Here is a 19,436-nt window from a genome sequence, read left to right as displayed (position 1 = left end):
TCACATACGGCGCTGTACTGTGCACAGAAGAGACAAGCTGGCTACAAATGCTGCTTTTCACCTTCATCAAAAGTTGCAGCGGGCCCTGAAAATAAGAAGGAAATACAGACGGATTGTAATCCACCAAACTCCACAGCCTGTGATCAACAGTGTGATGCAAGCTGCGATGTCTTCCTTCCGTGAAAAAATCCGTAATGGCCCCACCTATGTTTGCACAGTGTGCCACAGGGCACTTTTTGCTAATCAGGTTGTGCGTTGCGACAGGTCCAAATTTGTCAAAAACGTTCACTTGGTAGCCAGTTGCTTAACAGGGAAATATGTTCACGTTTGTGATACGGAATGCTCGCCTACTTGTACAGTTCCACAAGAAAGGCAGCAGGAGTGGATTTGCCACACTTGTAACAGCCACCTGAGAAGAGGAAGCATGCCATCCATTGCAGTGGCTAATGAATTAGAGCTGGCACCTATCCCACCAGAGTTGGGTGAATTAAATGTGCTTGAGAGACAGCTAATTGCCAAAGTCTTGCCTTTTGCAAAAATTATTGGTGGTGGCAGTTCTGGAAGAACAAAGAATATGAACTGCACAGAATAGGGAAAGACTGGAGGCAGAGAATAACGAAAGGCAGTTGAGACAGGCAGAAGATAATAGGGAGAGACAGGAGAGAGAAAAGAGGAGAGTTGGGCAAGAAAAGAAAGACATTGCTGACAGGGAAAGCGACAGAAAAGCTGCAGAACTAAACAAAAGGATAATACATGGCAGAGCACAAGACAGCAGCGAGACTTCTGATTCAGAATCAGAGGAACAGAGAGCCACACAGAAGAAGGAGGAGCTTAACACAGAACACAGTGCTGAAGCAGAGCATGAAGTGACACCAAGAACAACACAGACAAAGACCTATCCTGAAACTGTCACGGTTATGGTATTATTTGGTCATGGTTATGGTGTTTTCTGTCACTGGTATTGTATTCTGTCAAGTTATGGTGTTTTTTGTCAAGGTTATGTATTCTCCTGTTTTCATCTCTGTGTTCCCCTCTATGTTCCACCCTGTGCTTCTCCTGTGTTCCCCTCATTGTCCCTCGCTATGTTCACCCTGTGTTCCTCTCATGTTCCCTTCTGCCTGCCTCCGTGTTCCCCCCGTGCTTCTCCTGCGTTCATCCCTGTCATTATTAATGTATTTTTTTGTTCTTGTTTATGAAGAGTGTTTTCAGTTCGGTTTCAACAGTGTTTTTGTTACGTTTGGAATTCATGTTTTAAGTTTGTTCATTGTTCCTGTTTCCTGTTTTATTTTGTAGTCCCTGCTCCCGGTGTGTTTTCCCCATTTGACTTCCTGCCCTCATCATGTTCACCTGTTTGTCCTGTGCCACCTGTTCCGAGTTCCCGTTGTTTCTCCCTTTGCCAGAGTGCACCTTTTCAAACACAAACAATAACACAGTTGGGGGAGGAACTTTACACGGTATCTTTAAGTGAGCACACTCACTTCCCACCAAGCACTTTTGTTGTACACAAGCCACCCCCTCCCACACAGTATGGTCGCCATCTGAGCTTTCAGAGATTCCATCCATTTTGTGGGCAAGACATAAAAATCATGTGGGTTTTGTAAATTCAGCTACGCCACATAAAGTCACACTCAAGCATGATGCTAAGCTAACAATGGTAAGACAGTACCATTTGCCTCACAAAGCAATTTCAGGAATTGCAGGTGTCATTCAATCTCTATTGGATCAAGGTGTGCTGGTTCAAACCACCAGCCTATGTAACACACCTATTCTACCCATCCCAAAAGCAAATCGTCCAGATGAATGGAGGTTTGTGCAAGATTTGCAAGCTATTAATAACATAGTAGTGCCCACAGCTCCGATTGTGCCAGACACAAATTCAATTTTAGCTTCATTACCATCCAGCTCCAAGTACTACACAGTCACTGATTTAAGTTAAGCTTTTTTGTCAATACCATTGCATCCAGATAGCCAGTATCGTTCGCATTCACATATAAGGCCAAGCAGTAAACATGGCGACGGTTAGTGCAGGGTTTTGTCGAGAGCCCTACAGTGTATGCAGCGGCAGTAAAGAGAGACTTGGATGATCTCCACCTGACAGGGGGATCCACTCTCCTGCAATATGCTGATGATCTCCTAGTAGCTTCTCCGACAAAAGAAGCTTGTCAAACTGACTCTATTTTCTATATTCTGAGTGTGGCCATAGAGCATCACTGGCTAAGCTACAATTTTGCCAGCCTGAGGTCACGTACTTGGGTCATGAAGGCGCTGTCCAAGGATGGACAGCGCCTTCTGTCACCAGAGAGGGTGAAACTGCTGGTTAGCATGCCGCCCCCCACTACCAAGAAAGAATTGCTCTCATTTCTAGGGATGGCTAACTATTGCAGGCATTGGATTTTTGAGTATGCAGCTATGGGTTCTGTTTTGCAAACTGCCACACTGCATTCAGCCCATCCCATGGTGCAGTGGACAGATGAGATGCACAAAGCCTTTCAAGATCTGAAGCGAGTGAAAGGACAACTCAACGATTTGGACACAGCAGAAACGTCAGTGCAAACTAAATTGAGAGACAAATTGACAATGTTTTGAGGACAGAGCCTGAAGGAGAAGAATCAAAAAAGACTTATGAACATGTGTTTCCAGCTCTCTTCCGGAAAAAAAGAACTATGAAACCTTTTGTGTTTCAGTGTGGCACCAGGCTAGGGTTATGGCCCCCTGATTGCTGGGTGGCGCCAGTCTGCTGTTTATAACCAGGTGAGCGGCCACACCACGCCCTTTCCTTCCACTCTTTGATCCCTCGGGTGGTGGCTGCGGCGTGGCTGCAGTGTGGCGTGTTATACTTCGGGGCGCATTCCCCAAACATACAGGTAAGGTAGCGCACTTTCTCTTCCATCCATGGCTAGCGCAATGTGCACATTGGTGACACCGACTTCCAACTCTTGCAGCACGGCAAGTGGCTGGCGGATGGGCTGTCCCGCTGGGAGCTCTGTTGGGGTTTAGTTCGTGTCCGCAGGTAGGCTGGCATTATCTGCCTGTTTGTTTTGTCTGTCGCTGGATTCTCTGCTGATTATTATTGGTTCTGAGTGTGTGCATTTCTTTTTGTGATGGACACGTGCTGTGGGCCCCTGGCCGGCAGCCCAACTCCCTGGTGGTGGTGTTCCTCACGATTCCCTTTTTAGTTGGTGTGCAGTGTCACGGGCAGCTAGTTTGTGATTCCTCTCCCCTTTTTGCTCCCCTGCCACTGTGGTAAGCCCGAGCCCTGTCCTTCCTCCATTTTACCCTGGTAGCCAGCATATTGTTTATTTTTGTATTGTTAAGTGTTGATTTAATTTATAATAAAATATATTTTTATATGGAACGCTCTCTGCCCCCTGTGGATAATTGAACATGTGTGACCTTTACACCTTAATTCTTTAATTTCCTAGGAATGAAATTCCCCTAGGTGGTGTGGTTGCAAACAACCACAACCCAGTCCGCCACACATGTCCTATTGACAGATGTAAAGTGAATGACTGTTATGTTGTGTATCCCATCGCTTTCTATAGAGGCAGATGGTGGTGGTCCACTAATGACAAAACATGGGTAGAAGCAGAACAAATTGTTCCAAGGTCCATGAAGGTAAAGTTCACACCTGCAGTTTCATTGACTAGACCTCTAGAACTGTGGTGTTTCACTGAACAGCAACTGAACGATCATCCCGACTGTAATGCATGGGCAGTTAATTAACAAGACGTTCCAGGTGAGCTAAGAAGCTGCAAAGCCAGAAAAAAAAGATGAAACTGATGACGGTGTTGGCAGTTACTTTGTATCCATTAACACAATCAATGCAGCCGAATCTGAACCAAAGGTGCAAGATATGGACACACACAGTGTTCATCCACCTGTAGTGCAAAAAGCAAATTCAGCTCTCAACCTGATGGTTGCTTATCCGCGTGATTGTAATCTCAGTAATTGCTGGATATGTCAACGCATGCCAGCATCAATACACTCTTCAATGTTTAATCCAATCACATTCACTAAAGCCGACTACGAAATGTTCAATTGGAATGACCTTGCTTTAAGATTCAAAGATGAGGCAAACGATTGCTATACTCCAACCTACCCCGTAGACTTTGCAAAGTCCACCCAAAATGCAGACATCACTCTATACGTCGCTGTTAATGACCAATATCTGCCGAGCGGATTTAATTACACCACACTGCTCTGGGTTGCTCATATGCAAATGTACGTTGAGCTAAGCTTCAATTATAGAGTCCAAATAATACTGGCTCAGACAAATTGTTCAAAACCTTCTGAACACCTGGGGCCTCATTTATCAACCGTGCGTAGAAAAGGTTCTAAATTCTGTCGTACGAATGAAACTTAGAATGTGTGTAAATACAAAAAAATCCCACCCGTTCTTAACTACCATGCTCGTGCATGGTTAGGGTCATTTGCATTCAGAAATGCCTCCAATTGACCATATTTGGCAGCAACACTCCCTTTAATAATGCGTGAATGGATTTTTTTCCCCTCACCGAAATCATGGCAACGAGGGCGAAGAAGAGGAATCTTTCAGACACCGAGATTGATGTACTTGTGCGAGAAGTGGAAACTAACCAAAAAATATTATTTGGAACACTTAATGCAGGTGTGACCAACAAAAGAAAAATTGCTACATGGGAGAAAGTTACGACTTCTGTGAATTCCGTTGGGTCAGAGGGAAGATCACTCTCGGAAATAAAAAAAAAATGGTTTGATATTAATTAGCGCCAAAAAACGCGTCACAGCCCACAGACAAGCAATATCTGCAACTGGAGGAGGACAAGCAACAACCCAGCTATCACCCATGGACACCCGTATTGCCAGCATCATCGGCGACACAGCACTTTGTGGCGTTATTCCTGATGGAGATACAGATACTCTCCCATCACAACAAGCTGTACCATCAACCAGTCATCGGGAACCATCGGGAACCCATTCGGTGCGTCCTGGGGGGGCGAGGGTGCTGACGGAGGCAGTGCTACAAAATCAACAAGACACCACCAATTCCATAAATGAAATAAAGGATCAGCTGACAAACATCGCAAATACGTTACTGGAAATAAATGACTCATTGAAACAAATTGCTGCATGTGCATAGCAAATGTTAAATAAATAAACTTTAAAATGTTGAATGATGTTGAGATTATTTTCCCACGCACGCTTTCGATTTTTAATTTCTCACTTTTCAAAGATCGGCTAACAGGCAGGCTTACCTAAAATCTCTGTATGATCCTCTCTCTTGTTTGAATGGCAGCAGCATTGGGGGGTGGGAAAGGCTCTGCGTTGGGCATGGGCTCGTCTGCTCTGGGGGGGTTCCTGCAGAGGGACGCCTTGTCTGATGGCTAAATTATGCAGCACACAGCAAGCCAAGATGATGTGGCAGACTTTTTCAGGTTTATATTGAAGTGTCCCCCCCGCGCTGGACAAGCACAGCCATCGGCCTTTTAGCAGGCCTATTGCACGTTCAACTACTGTTCTTGAGCGTGCATGGGCCCGGTTGTAGTGCTGCTCCTGCGGGGTCCTCGGGTTGGTTACGGGGGTCATCAGCCACGGTTTTAGTGGATATCCCCGATCACTTATAGAGATGTTTTAATAAACCATACGAAGCCCAGAAAACACTCACCAATAAGCCAGCCATCCTCAACAGCTCCTGCTTGGAGGTGCACACCCACAGAGCTGTTCTGCAGAATGAATGAGTCGTGCGTTCCTCCAGGTCACCGGGCAACAACGTTTAACAGAGACATAGTCGCATCGCAGATTATTTGTGCATTGATTGAATGAAACCCTTTCCTGTTTACGTAACTGAATTCATTGTGTGATGGTGCTTTTATTGCTATGTGGGTGCAATCTATGGCTCCAATTATGTTTGGGAATCCGGCGATGGCGTGAAATCCTTGTTTAATTTCGGCATGATGGTTATGTCTGTATGGGAACTGGATGTAAGTTGGGGCCACAGAAATTATTGCATCCAACACTGCCGGCATGATTCTGCTTAGTGTCGGCTGCGAAATGCCGCATATGTCTCCAATCTCTCATTGAAATGTTCCAGTGGCCAAAAATCCCAGGGTGGACAGGAGCTGGATGTGCACTGGGATGGCTTTGGTGCGTTTGTCTCTCGCTCCAACATGGGTTGTAAATCACGGCATAAATCAATTAATATATTTTTGGGGAAGCGGTACCTGCTGAGAAGCCACTCTGTGCTCTCACTGAACAGATCAGCACGCTCTTTGAAAACACGCTCCCTGCGGAGTGCACGGTTCTCCAAATCCTCCAATAGAGCAAGATAAGCCATGCTTGTATTTCAAGTTTTCTGTTCAGGTTGTCCTGTCACAGCTGTCTTTTATAGCTTGTCACACCAATCATTCAAAATATCTGCTAAATTACTTATTGAGATTTTTTATTAATTAGAGAAAACAGGGAACATGTGGGAAGTTTGAGATTGCTGAACACCGTGACTCCTTTAATGGTATCTATTTGTAGTTTTACCGTTCTACCACTAGATTTTGTGTGTACGCATGGTCAGAGCTGTGCTTAAATTTACGCATGTTTCTAAGCACAAGTACAAGTTGATAAATTCCATACTTTGCGTGGGAATGTTCTTACGCACTCATTACGCACACATCTGCACGTACGCACGTTTGATAAATGAGGCCTCAGGTCACTCGGTGCGCAACTTGCCATCTCCCCCCCCCCCTCTCTCTCTCTCCTCCATGCTGTCACGTGATGACGTCACGTTCATAAACTTTATCAAAAGTCTCTAAAAGTAAACTACTGTGGAAGTAAAAGTGAAAATTCAACCACATATAAGTGCTGCTGGACATAGAATCATTTTTAGGCATTGAATTAATTATATCTTATATTTAATCCTTATCTCCTATATAAGTGCGTTGCAATTTTTTTTAATGACGGTGTTGAAACTGATACCGTTGCTTTTGAAAGACACCGCTGCTATACCTTATTACCTTGTCACCGCCCAACCCTACTTTGGATCATGGGGTCTGGGCTGGTCAAATTCTTAACTACCCTTATTGTCACACTTCTCCTGCTCATCCTCCTCTGTTCATGTTTGGTTTCAATAATCAAGATGATAATTAAGGTCTGTAATTCAAGCACCCCAGACATGTGTAAAAGAAGACATTGCTGCAGCTAATGGTGTGTTTACAAAGCACTATGATTATCAAGGTCTTGATGAGTAGTTACAGAGTCCCCGTATAGATGACATTGCTTTCGAGGATGACAGTGAAAAAGAGACTTCTAATTTGTAAAAAAAAAAAAAATGTTATGTTATTTCCTAAAAATAAAGTTTAGGAGGAACATATTATTTTAAACTCCAGTGTTTGTTCCAGTCGTGTGCATATAGTGATGATTACAGCTTTGCATTATATGTTGAAAAAAAAAAAATATGTTGTGGTTGAAAATTTGTGAAAGTTGAAATGATATTCCTGCGAGGATAAGAAGCCACATCGCCATGCATCGTATGCTCTTGCAACCTCTCCATGGTGGTGACCCTCTACGTACGCAATGTACATGGGTTGAAGACTCTTCAATGTGTTAATTATGATGATGGTCAAGCTGCTTAAGTTTTGATTGAAGTTGTTGAATCAAGTATGTTTATTTAATTGTTTTATTGTGCTGATGAAATCAAGTATGTTCATGTTACCCTCTCAGTTGTTTGAGTTTCATCTAATATCAGACAGGGCAAAAATCGGTCTTTTTCCTCCCCATCATTGAGGTTTGGCCTTTGCACCTGTCTAGAGTAGAGTAGTTAGTGCAGGGTCTTTTTCACTTTTAGTTGAATAAGTGAACATTTTTGGCCTCTGTCAGCAGGTGCATGTGATCTGTGACCTCTGTCGTGAGCTCCTTTAATGCCTTGGTGTTTCAGGGGATCATCATAAAATGAAGGTTTGCTTCATAAATGCCCTTGTTGGCCAGAAGATGGTACTCATGGGACACTTGTAAGAAGTGGTAAGGGTGGTACAAAAGAGGGGTTTTCATTTACCTCACTGATTGTATGAATTGATCTTAACTGAATGACAAGTTCAAAGAATAATGTTTGTTGATTTTGTGTTTCGTATATTCTCTTGATTTGTTGTTTAATTGAGAAGGATTTCGTATTGCATGATGTTGGATCTGTTCTGAAGGGGCTGAAGGCAGTCTGAAAATTAAACATTTTTTTTAGGGTAATGGTAATCAGGATTGATCTTATGATCAATAAAAGGGGATTGTTATGGAATAGACACTGTCTCTTGTCCTCTCTGGGGCAGAGTGCAACAGGCTATTGTGTTTGGGAAGTGCGAGAGCTTGACAAAGGTCAAAGGCTTCACTCCCTAGACATCACAGATATGAGACTGAGTAACAGTGGAAGTTCTACATTGAGTTACTCCACGGGCGAGACCCCCTCCGAGCCCCCCCTCCCAAAAAAAGTTAGCTAGTTTTTTATTATAACTATATACGTGAGGCAATTCTGCACAAAACAGTAGAAGTTATCAGACCTTAAATAAATAGACACTATATACAAAAAGTGGCAAATATATACAATTGGATATATAAAAAAAATAACAAGAGCAGAGAACAACAATAATGTAAAATATTAAGATGAACAATATACAAATAAAATATAGAATAAATATTCTAAATAGCACAAATCCTTCATCACACAAATTTGAAAACATACTAAAGAAAATCTGATTATAAGACTGTTGCACTAAGAACAGAAAACACAAACTAAAACCTGACCTTTGCAATAAAACCAGTGTATTGCACTATATGTACCCCCCTTGTCCATTTCTATTTGGGAGACCCAGAGGTGAACTGTCCCCCACCTGCCCCTCCCCTTCTCACACAGCTTCTGTGCTCCGTGCGGCACCTTCTCAGCAAGCAGTGGCGTCTGCAGCAGCTGCAGGGGGCGTCAACTTGCCAATTTCCCACACACTGTGACATGATAGATAATAGAAAACCGCTTTGCTGCGCAGATGATTTTTTTTTTTCTAAGTGCTCGTGCCGCCCCCCCCCCCGTGACATGAAAAAATGCTGCCCTGGGCGGCTGCCCGGATCGCCGTGCCTAAAACCGCCACTGCTATGTAAGCAGCACTACTGTCTCCATAACTAGAAAATACATTTGACTGTTTAGGAACTAGCAGACCCATAGATTAAATGATCTGTTGGGGTTTAAAGTCTGACTGCTGGAAAGCAGACTTCAGAATATGAGAGAGCATCATGCACAGATGTTGTATGGATGAATTCTGATTTTCTCCTTGGCCAAGCTTCAATAAATATTTCAGCATAAGACGTTAAAGGTCTACTGAACGCTTTCTTCACTGATGAGTTGATCATTGATCAGCAGATTTTCCACACCAACCACATTATCTAAAGAGTTTAGTTTACTATTAAATTATTCAGGTGTGCTAAGTGTACTAGTAATGTGCTTTTCTTGCATTTTCACAAATAAAGGAAATGTTTCACATATCAGAATTTTTATTAATGAATGTAGCACAATCTAGTCCAGATTTGAGAGGTCTAGGTGTAGTGGTTTTTGATCTGGACTAATGTGGTCTAATGTGGTATAAATAAAAACAGTGACATCGTCCCTTTAGCATTTTCACAAATAAAATTAAGGTTTCACAAGTTCAATAGTGGGTGTCAGGCAAAGTGAATGTCTTACCTAAAATTTCTAAAATGTTTTTACATCAATAACATGCACCAAAAATGGACAATCAATGGACAAACAGTCGCTCATCAAGTTAATATTCCCTTCGCTTTCCCTGCCAAATCAAAAGTTTGACTCTTTATTGGTAGATTTTTGACAAGAAAACTTACAGGTTATGTTTACACATGTCAAGTTTATTAAAATCTTATAATATATAACCTTGTATAAAGCACAAGAAAATAATAATCAAGATAAGACAAGTACTTTCACATTATGTGAGTGGGAAAAACTTCATGTTTTTATTTAGATGTCTTCCATTTCTCAAATAATTTGCAGCAGTTCTGTCACGAAGTGAACTTGAGATAGGACTCGGACGCAGAGTTAGGAGAATGCTGACAAAGATCAGGTTTTTATTTAACCCAGAAAAATACAATAACTGGCTAACAGAGGGGGCCTCGAAAAGAGGGGATGATTACAAAACATACAAATGAAAAATCCTACCTTCCGTGAAGAGATAAGAAATAAACAACACTTAACAGAAAACTGCTCGGAAGAGGGAAAAGCTATGAAAAGGGTTTACAAAATAAATCTCGTCCTGAGAGGGAAATGCTATGAACATTAACTAAAAAAATAACACTCCTATAATGAGGGACAACAATGCTAACCCACAAAACAAAAATCTCCTCCGAAGAGGGACAAGATCTAAAGATAAACTAACTATACCAACTAAAAGAGAGCTATGAAAACTATAAGGCAAAAGCCAACAAAAAACCCTTTTAGCGACGCAAAAGGCTGGTGGCACTTGACAAACATACAAGACACACTGGCACAGGACAAAGGGGAGAGGCAGACTATAAGCACACATGGAGGTAATGGGAAACAGGTGAGTATAATCAGGATCATGGAAGACAATCAGACCGAGGCACATGAGGAAGAGCAAGTGACCTGAAACGAGAGGAGAGTTAGTTTTCAAAATATAACAGGAAGTCACAATACAAACATGGAGACGGGACAAAAACTTAACTTGATTTTACTGTGGTGTGACAAGTTCGTCTCTTAACATGATGTACAGGTCAGCCGCAGCAAGTGGATCTGCAGGAGCATCCCACCCATTCTCCTCCTTCAGGAGACAACACAGTTCAAAAACGGTCAAGTTCATCCTGCATAGAAAGAAGCACAGCACATACAGAAATGTGAAATAGGTTTTGCAACACTTAACTGATGCCTGTCTATACTGAGGCCTAGGTTGCTGTGTTGTATTGTTTATGGAGGGGTAGAAAATGCCAAAATCAAAAATAAATAATTTAATGAATAATTACAAACAACAACAACTGCTACAATTCCAATACAACCTACAGCAACTTCATTTCAGAGGTTGAGGAAAGATTTTTACCTGAACAAGATTTATGAAACAGAAGTGGATTAGACTTTTGTCCAAAAATTCTCCTGTGAAATGACCATCATCCTGGAAAGTTTGAAATAAGTTCATCCAGGACTGTGCACTCTGTTTGCGAAGGGTACCCCACCATCCTTCAATGTGCTGGTTTGCTGTGCTTCTTCCATTAAGGAAACTCTTCTCTCCTGCAAAACTGTCTGGATGGTTTCTCCGCAAAAAACATCTGCATTTCTTCAACACAAACATTTTCTGTTCCCCCTGCCTGGTCCACCTATGCTTGACACCGTTTTGGTAAAGTAACTTGCTAATTTGGGATCACTGTTTGTGGTAAAGGCCTCCATCCATAACACATAGCGGCTGAAACCATCTTTGCAGCCATTGATGGCAATGCCATAGGGTTTTAGCTTGTCATAGCCGTCCATGTGCCAAAGTGCATTTGGCACCATGCTCTTCTCAATTCTACACCTTGTGGATCAACCAGTTTGATGATGCGTCTTATGGTGTCTTGTAACACAACAAATCCTCGCTGAACTGCTCAAAGATGTAGCCAGCGATAACATTGCATCTGTCCATTGGTCATAACCTCATGTTGGACAAAAGACAGCACTTCTTCCATGTCAGACTGGTTCTTCCTCCTGAACAGCCCAAGTATTCTACAAACTCTCTTTAAAGTTCTGACACTTATCACTGTCTGGTTGTAATGCGCTAAAATTGCAAGTATTTCCTTGTTACTGAAAAGAAAGTCTGAAGTACAATTTGATTAGGTCCTCCAAATCAGGCACTGCAGGCATTGTTGTGAAAAGGAAATTGAAGGGATCTATCATTCTGCATCATCCATGAGTACAATGACATTGGAAATCTTGGAGAGCCACAGAGGAGGGATCCCTCTCCCAGGACGGACAGACGTGCAATGGATGTCACGTGTACAGAACAACGCAACAGAAACATATTGTACAATTACAATGAAAGACAATGATTACAGTAGCAGTGGTTAGCAGTGGTGGTAATATGTAATAATGCTACAATAATACACAAGTTAATATTAATGTCATGGAATTATGACTAATAGTAATAACAAGAGTGGATGTCAGGCAGGGCCATGGCAGTAGTGGGAACCACGATCCAATGCAGGGAGCAGCCATGATCCATAAGAACCTGCTGGACGAGAGAGCACAGAAACTCCAGGGAAGAAGTTTAGTTAGTTACATGCATTAATGAGACATGTTTAGAGATGGGGATGATAATAGAGAGAGAGGGGGGGGTGGAGGTGTCCCCCGGCAGTCTTATCCTATAGCATAACTAAGGGCTGACCTGAGCCAGCCCTAACTATAAGCTCTATCAAAGAGGAAAGTCTTAAGTCTACTCTTAAAAGTGTTGACCGTGTCTGCCTCCCGAACCCAAAATGGTAGTTTGTTCGACCATTTGTACAGGCTTCCTCATCTTGATACTGAAGGTTGAGTATGTAGTAGATTGCAAACACAGCAGCAAGTCCAACTGTGACTTGCCCTGTTGCACCTGAAACTTTAAGTCATAGCAACATGAGAATGCATCTCACCTTATGTAAACATTTGTTAACTCAAGATGAATGACCAATATGCTTTATTATATGTCTAACACAGGATCTAAATGAAATGTATACCATGAAGTATCAGGCGAGGACCTGCAGGAAGACTAAGAGTTGTCTCAATGTCAGCTGCAGTGGCAGACACCTGTAGGGAACAAATACATACATGCAACATTTTTAAGATGAAAAATTATAAAAAGGTAAATAGTTTTTAAACAGAGAAAGAAAAAAGAAAACTTACACCTGCAAGAAGGATCAGCCCGGTTAGGTCCTCCCCAAAGTGTGCCATGAGCAGCTGAACAACACGAAGTGCCACCTCATTATCTTCACCTTTAGAGATGACATCCTTGACATCTTTGTTAGTAGGTTTTCCCTGAAGTATTGTGTGATGGCTCTTCCACATTCCTCCATACTGAGTTCCAAGCTACGAAGCACATTGATGTCTGTGAGCAACTCAAAATGTGTGAAGATCTTTTCTAGCTTCTTTTTAGTGCAGCCATATCAGTCTTAATGCTGAAATGTTAAACCTTAACTGAGTTGCAATGTTAAGATTATGAAAGAAAAACCACAGCTGATGCAAAACGGTTTAACAAAGCCTTGAGGATTCAAGTGTCTCTTTTACCGAACTAGCTTAATTCTGTTAACTCATTGTAAAACACATGTCATTAAAAGTCGACCCAAACTAAATAAAAATAAAAGAAAGAAAGAAAATAAGATATTAATTAACGTACCGTTCAGATGCAAGACCAGAATGTTGGTGATTAAGACAGATTGTGCGTCGTGTCTCTTCTGGAAAATCTCCAAAAAATACTGTAGTGTCCCGTAATTTAAAACAGTAGCATACCGTTTATGGCCTTTGTCCTGTTGCTCCAAGTTAAGAAGCCCACAATGCATTGCTAACTACAGTACCAAACTGTTAGACATGAAAACAGTATTTTAGTGTTGAAAATTAGCTGTAAATTTACAGCAATTGTTTACAGTGTACGAGTGTGACATGTGACACAATACCCCATCAGTGGACATGTTGTCACACTACGTAGGGTAAGATGTCACCATGGACTCTGGATCAAACAAAACAAGAACCACCATTGATTCAAATTCTTAATTAGATCCAGCTACAGACGAAAAGATTGATCAATCCTAAAGGGAGCAGTTAATTCAGTCTCTTATAATAACAAAAATAATAATAACAACTAGAAAACCAACCTTAAAATAGAACATGTAATACATTCAAAGCTCACAACTGGAAAATTATTCAAATACACTTGTCAAAACTAATCAAATTGCAGTTGTAGCACATTAATTGCCTCACCCGGGGCCCACTGTTTGCATTATCATGCACTGGACCTGTTTTACATTGTATGTTAAAGCCAAAAGTTCCTCCTTCACTGGTGTGTCAGTAAGAATAGCAGCTGAGCAGTTCCAAGGGAATATGACGTTGGGTGGAGTATTGTTCCCTGTTACTCAAACCCCTTACACCCTGCCTGTTTAAACTCCTGTCTGGTCACCACTCTGTTTGATTTCTGCACAGTCAAAACACCAGTTTCATCCATATTCCAGATGTTCCCTGGTCCCGGTGAATGTTGACGTAAACCCCTCTCCGGATTGCCAAAGAAAACCTTGTTAAAAGCTTGCTGCCACTGGCTTTCTGTATGAGCCAGTTTAGGAAGTGTGAAAACCAGTGTGAAAAGAATAGAACTTCTGTGCCTCAGCTAACTGCTGGCTTTTTCACCTCAGTTAGTGACAAACCGAAATGCCATTGAGCCAGTGTACAGTAGTTAATGTTAAAATCCCTCGCTGTACTTCCTACTGATGTATTTGCTGACTCCACCTTCCTCATGTCAGGGGGTATGCCACTATTTTCAGTTTTTTTTCCATAGGTCCTGATCATCACTTTCTTCCATCCCTTCCTCATAAACATAGTCACATCTGTCTATTTCAATGGTTTAACTTTCTCTACTCTTTTAATTCATCATGTTATTACTTAACTTAACTAACTTACTTATTACAAACTTCATTTTTAGAAAAAAGTCAGAAAAGGAGAAAAACAGAAAAATATTTCTAACCCACTCCCACAGTCTCATTTCTGAACTCTCACCAATAAAAACATATCTGTACGTTCGTGGAAGTCTTGGGATTCTCACAATGTTTTCATTTCTCAGATAGGACTTATAGTTTTTGAGTTACAAGCATTTGTTTGAAGAGTGGCGCTAGAGCAGCGCCCTCTAACTTTTGAATTGACTTCAATGGCAAGGGCCAAAGAAAGATTCGTGATGAGAAAACTTAATTTCTAAATCGCTCTTACGGTCTCATTTCTTAACGCTTATTAAATATAAACATATGTGGCCAAAGTCTTGTGATTCTCACAATGTGTTCATTTCTCAGATACGACTTATAGATTTTGAGTTAGAAGCTTTTGTTTGAGGGTTGGTCTGAAACCAGTTTTTGGCTCCAAAGTGTGCGCGCAGCAGGTGTTCCTCATCTAATCAGTGAGTTACCATAGCAACCCCATAGACTGTCAGAGGTCAAGTCTCCTCTATAAATTTACTAGATTCAAAGTTTTTGCCACCATCCGCTTTGGCCCAGTGGTTAAGGCACTCGGATCATGTGACGTAAGTCTGGGTTCGAATCCGGGTGAGGGTGGTGGTTTTTGCAAATTTTTGGAGCATATAAATAAAAGTAAAAATAAGCCCCCCCCCCATTGTAATAGAATGTTACCAGGAAACATCTAATGAGCCTTTATTTTGAAAATAAGCCCCCCCAATAGTAACTGGATATTACCAGGAAGTCTGTACAGAGTCTTTATTTTGAAAATAAGCCCCCCCAATAGTAACTGGATGTTACCAGGAAGTCTGTACAAAGCCTTTATTTTGAAAATAAGCCCCCCCGTAGTAATAGGATGTTACCAGGAAAGCTGTACAGTCTGGTTTTTCAAAATAAAACCCCCAGATGGTTACAGGATGTTCCCAGGGAGCCGGAAAAAGAGTGGATTTTCAAAATAAAACTCCCAAATAGTTACAGGATGTTACTAGGAAGAGTAAAAAAAGCTAGATTTTCAAAATAAAATCCCCAGATAGTTAAGGGATGCTCCTAAAGCCTAGTTTATGCTTCTGCGTCACGTCGACGCCGTAGCTACGGCGTAGGTACGGCGTCGACGCAGACCCCTACGCCGTAGCCTGACGTGCGCCTCCCAAAAATCCTAACTACGCGGACGTCGACGGGGACCGTAAGCGCTGTGATTGGTCCGCTCAGAACGTAAGTTCCGGCAGTTGCTATTCCGGTCTTTCTTCCTCGTCGTAAAAACCAACTCCGCAAACGTTTTCTTTGTAGCTTGCGCTTCAACATTTGCAATAAAAGCATTTGTTCTTCAATATTGATGAGCTCCAACAACAAAAACAGCTGCTCCACCTCGGTCGCCATTGTTTACTGTTGTTTACTTTACGGAAGAAAAAGCGAGGATTCGGCTATAACCACACAAACACACCGCTACACCCCCTAGCGGCATGGCGGTGAATTGCAGAGCAACGCGTTCCCTCGACGCGGAACTTCGAATGCTCAACGACCTACGGCGTAGGTACGGCGTAGACGTGACGCAGAAGCATAAACTAGGCTTAAGAAGCCTAAAAAAGGCTGGACTTTCAAAATAAAATGCCCAAATAGTTACAGAATGTTCCCAGGGAGCCGGGAAAAGAGTGGATTTTCAAAATAAACCCCCCAAAGAGTTACAGAATGTTTCCAGGATGCCTGAAAGATGCTTGATTTTCAAAATAAAACTCCTAGATAGTTACGGGATGGTCCCAGGAAGCCTGAAGGAGGTTGAATTTTTAAAATGAAATCCCATGGATGGTGATTAGACCTTGTAACATGGTTTCTCTCTGTCTCTGAAATTGGTAAAGTCTCTCAGTCACCACTGTGGATCATGTGATCAAAATACAGCTTTTATACATGTCTTTCTCTCTCACTGTCTCACTCTCCCAGGGTCTCTCTCCTTCCTCTCGAACTGTTACATTCTCTCTCTCTCTCTCTGAAATTTGTCCACTCTCAGGGTCTCTGTCCTTCCTCTTAAAGGAAATGTCTCTCTGTGCGAAGGAGCGTCGGCGACGAGCACAAGTCACCCATTCAAAATGTCTCGGCAGGAGAGATTTTCTATTTTTTCTTTATTCTTCTTACGTAAATTTCCGTCCCGCTACTCCTCCCACAGATTTCATCGCACATACTCGAGACCTATAAAAAAACATGCGTAAATACGTTGAATCCTGTGCTATGACTTTTCTAAGAATTTCGTCCAATAATTTGCTCAAACATCGCGAAAACGCGGCCAAAACCGACGAATGGGACTCAAGGTCTCTCGCCCTAAAGAGCGAGAGGGCAAAAATGGGGGCGATTTTCAGCCACTTTTTTGGTGTTTAAACACTTCTCCTAGCCACAAACGGAGTCCGACAGACATGATTTTTACATCTGGTGTCACTAGAGTTTGTTTCCTAGGCACACATGTCACTGTGACATCTCTCGATGCAGTATTTTAGGCCGAGTCAATTTACAGAGAAAAGTTTTCTGGTCTCATTTCTCCATTGACTCCTATGTTAATTTTTGGAAAAAAGTCAGAAAAGGATAAATAAAAAATAGATCTGTACATTCGGGGAAGTCTTGGGATTCTCGTGGTGTTTTCATTTCACAGATAGGACTTATAGTTTTTGAGTTACAAGCATTTGTTTGAAAACTGTCGCTAGAGCACAGCGCTCTGACCTCCCCATTGAATTTAACAGAGATCTCAAAAAAAGATTCCTGATGAGAAAACTAAATTTCTAAATCGCTCTCACAGTCTCATTTCTTAACTCTAAGCAAATAAAAACATATGTGGACGTCGGCCAAAGTCTTGGGATTCTCACAATGTGTTTATTTAACTATGGGCCAGCCATGTTTATTATTTTAGTCATGTTCAAATAGTTTAAATGTGAAACAGTTTAACTACAAGGGAGGTTTTCTGTTATATTAAGTGAGCATTTAATGTATTTAACGTACTTTATGTACAAGTATATAAAGATAATACTCTTTAAAGGAGAGAAGAAAGATAATGTGTGTAAGGGTAAAGTGCACACATGATTGATGTTAGAGAGATGACATGATTACAAGGGAAGATTTTTATCTCTGGTTTAATGCAAATTTTGATGTTTATTTCTGGAAAATATTAAAAGATAGACATTTAACGTGAATGTTAACTAAAAATGGTAACTCCCAGTGCTGTAATGCAGACAGAATAACAAATGATTCATGATTGCAGTGAAAAAGTTAAAATGAATTTGAGAATAAATATAATCGTGATGAATGGAGAAGGAGCAACAGTGTCCTGCCTCGCTGATGTTTATATTACTTATCTATACAGGGTTATCTATACATCTGTCAGCGGGGACCAAGCCGGGACCCGCTACAAGTAGTTACCCCATGTTTTAAAACAATGCCTCAGGCTGAAATGTATAGGAACACACACGCCCAAACATGCACACTCTTTACCTCAAACATTTTTCCAGTGCTGTTCTCCAGTACAATAATGAGGTCAATGTCTCTCTTCTCTCCCAGAAAAGGAGGGTAGGCAACATTGATCAGCAGCCCTGCATCAACCAGGTGGAATCTTTCATTGGTGCCAAGGCAAGGTGGAACATCTGACCGGCAAAATCATTTGCAATCACTATTTATATATATATATTTATTAATTTATATACTTAGCATTTTGTCTTTATCATATTGGACCATTATAAGACAATGTCACTTTTCACTTACTGTATTTGTTTCTGTACTTTTTTATTCCTAACTATGTCACCAGCATCCACTGTATGTAAAGACTAACGACAGGACTGCTCTCCAAAAGTGAAGCCAAAGCATTTCAATTGCCACCTGGTGGCTGGTTGTAATATAGGTCAGAAACTCTGCTGCCTCCTCGTTAGAGGATAGGATATGGACCAAACTAAAAAGTCAAAGTACGTGTCAAATACGTTTTTTTCTCAATCATGATTTCTGTCATTTTAGGTAGTTGTTATGAAGCTACGCTAATATTTGTTGATGTGTTCATTTTTCTGCTACGTGTGGTTATAATTACCCATTGGATGCTATTCAAACAGGGTGAAACTTCATATTCATATATGACAGCTAAGACTGACTTGCGATTGGTTGAGGGAGTGTATCAGCTGGACCCTACTACTGTGACCATCCCCGATCACTACTGTGCAAACTCATCAATCAAATTTTACTTGTACAGCCCATATTCACAAATACATTTGTCTCATGGGGCTTAACAAGGTGCGACATCCTCTGTCCTTAACAATCAGCAAGAGTACGGCAAAACTACCAAAATAAAACAATGCAATAGAGGCAGCGTGAAACTGAACACATCAACAAAATTACAATAGTTAAAGTTGAAAGTTTGAGACATAATAGAAAGGTGTGTCGTTTGAAGTATGTATACATAATACACTGTCTGATAGAAATGAACCGAGCAGCGATGATAATGGAAATGGAGTTATTGCCAGTAATGAAAAATAGGTGTGCAAGACTATTGTATATCAAGCAGTCTTGTTGTAATTATAGTCCATGATCCGCTGCCACCACGATCACGATCCAACACCACGATGGCAGGGTTCAAATACAGGATATTTTGGCTTCATTTCTGAATAGTGGGTGGAAGTGGAGATGTGTCTTCCATCTTCATTTTCAGTGTATGGTCACCAGTAAGCGTTACCTCCATCGGAGGGATCATGATGGAAGAAAGCTAACAGTTTTTTCCACTTCCAGTAGACACATAGCAACATTAGCAT

Source organism: Paralichthys olivaceus, chromosome 5 (assembly GCF_024713975.1).
Source record: "Paralichthys olivaceus isolate ysfri-2021 chromosome 5, ASM2471397v2, whole genome shotgun sequence".
Classification (NCBI taxonomy): domain Eukaryota; kingdom Metazoa; phylum Chordata; class Actinopteri; order Pleuronectiformes; family Paralichthyidae; genus Paralichthys; species Paralichthys olivaceus.
The sequence above is the reverse complement of the archived record's forward strand: the minus strand, read 5'-3'. Positions refer to the sequence as shown.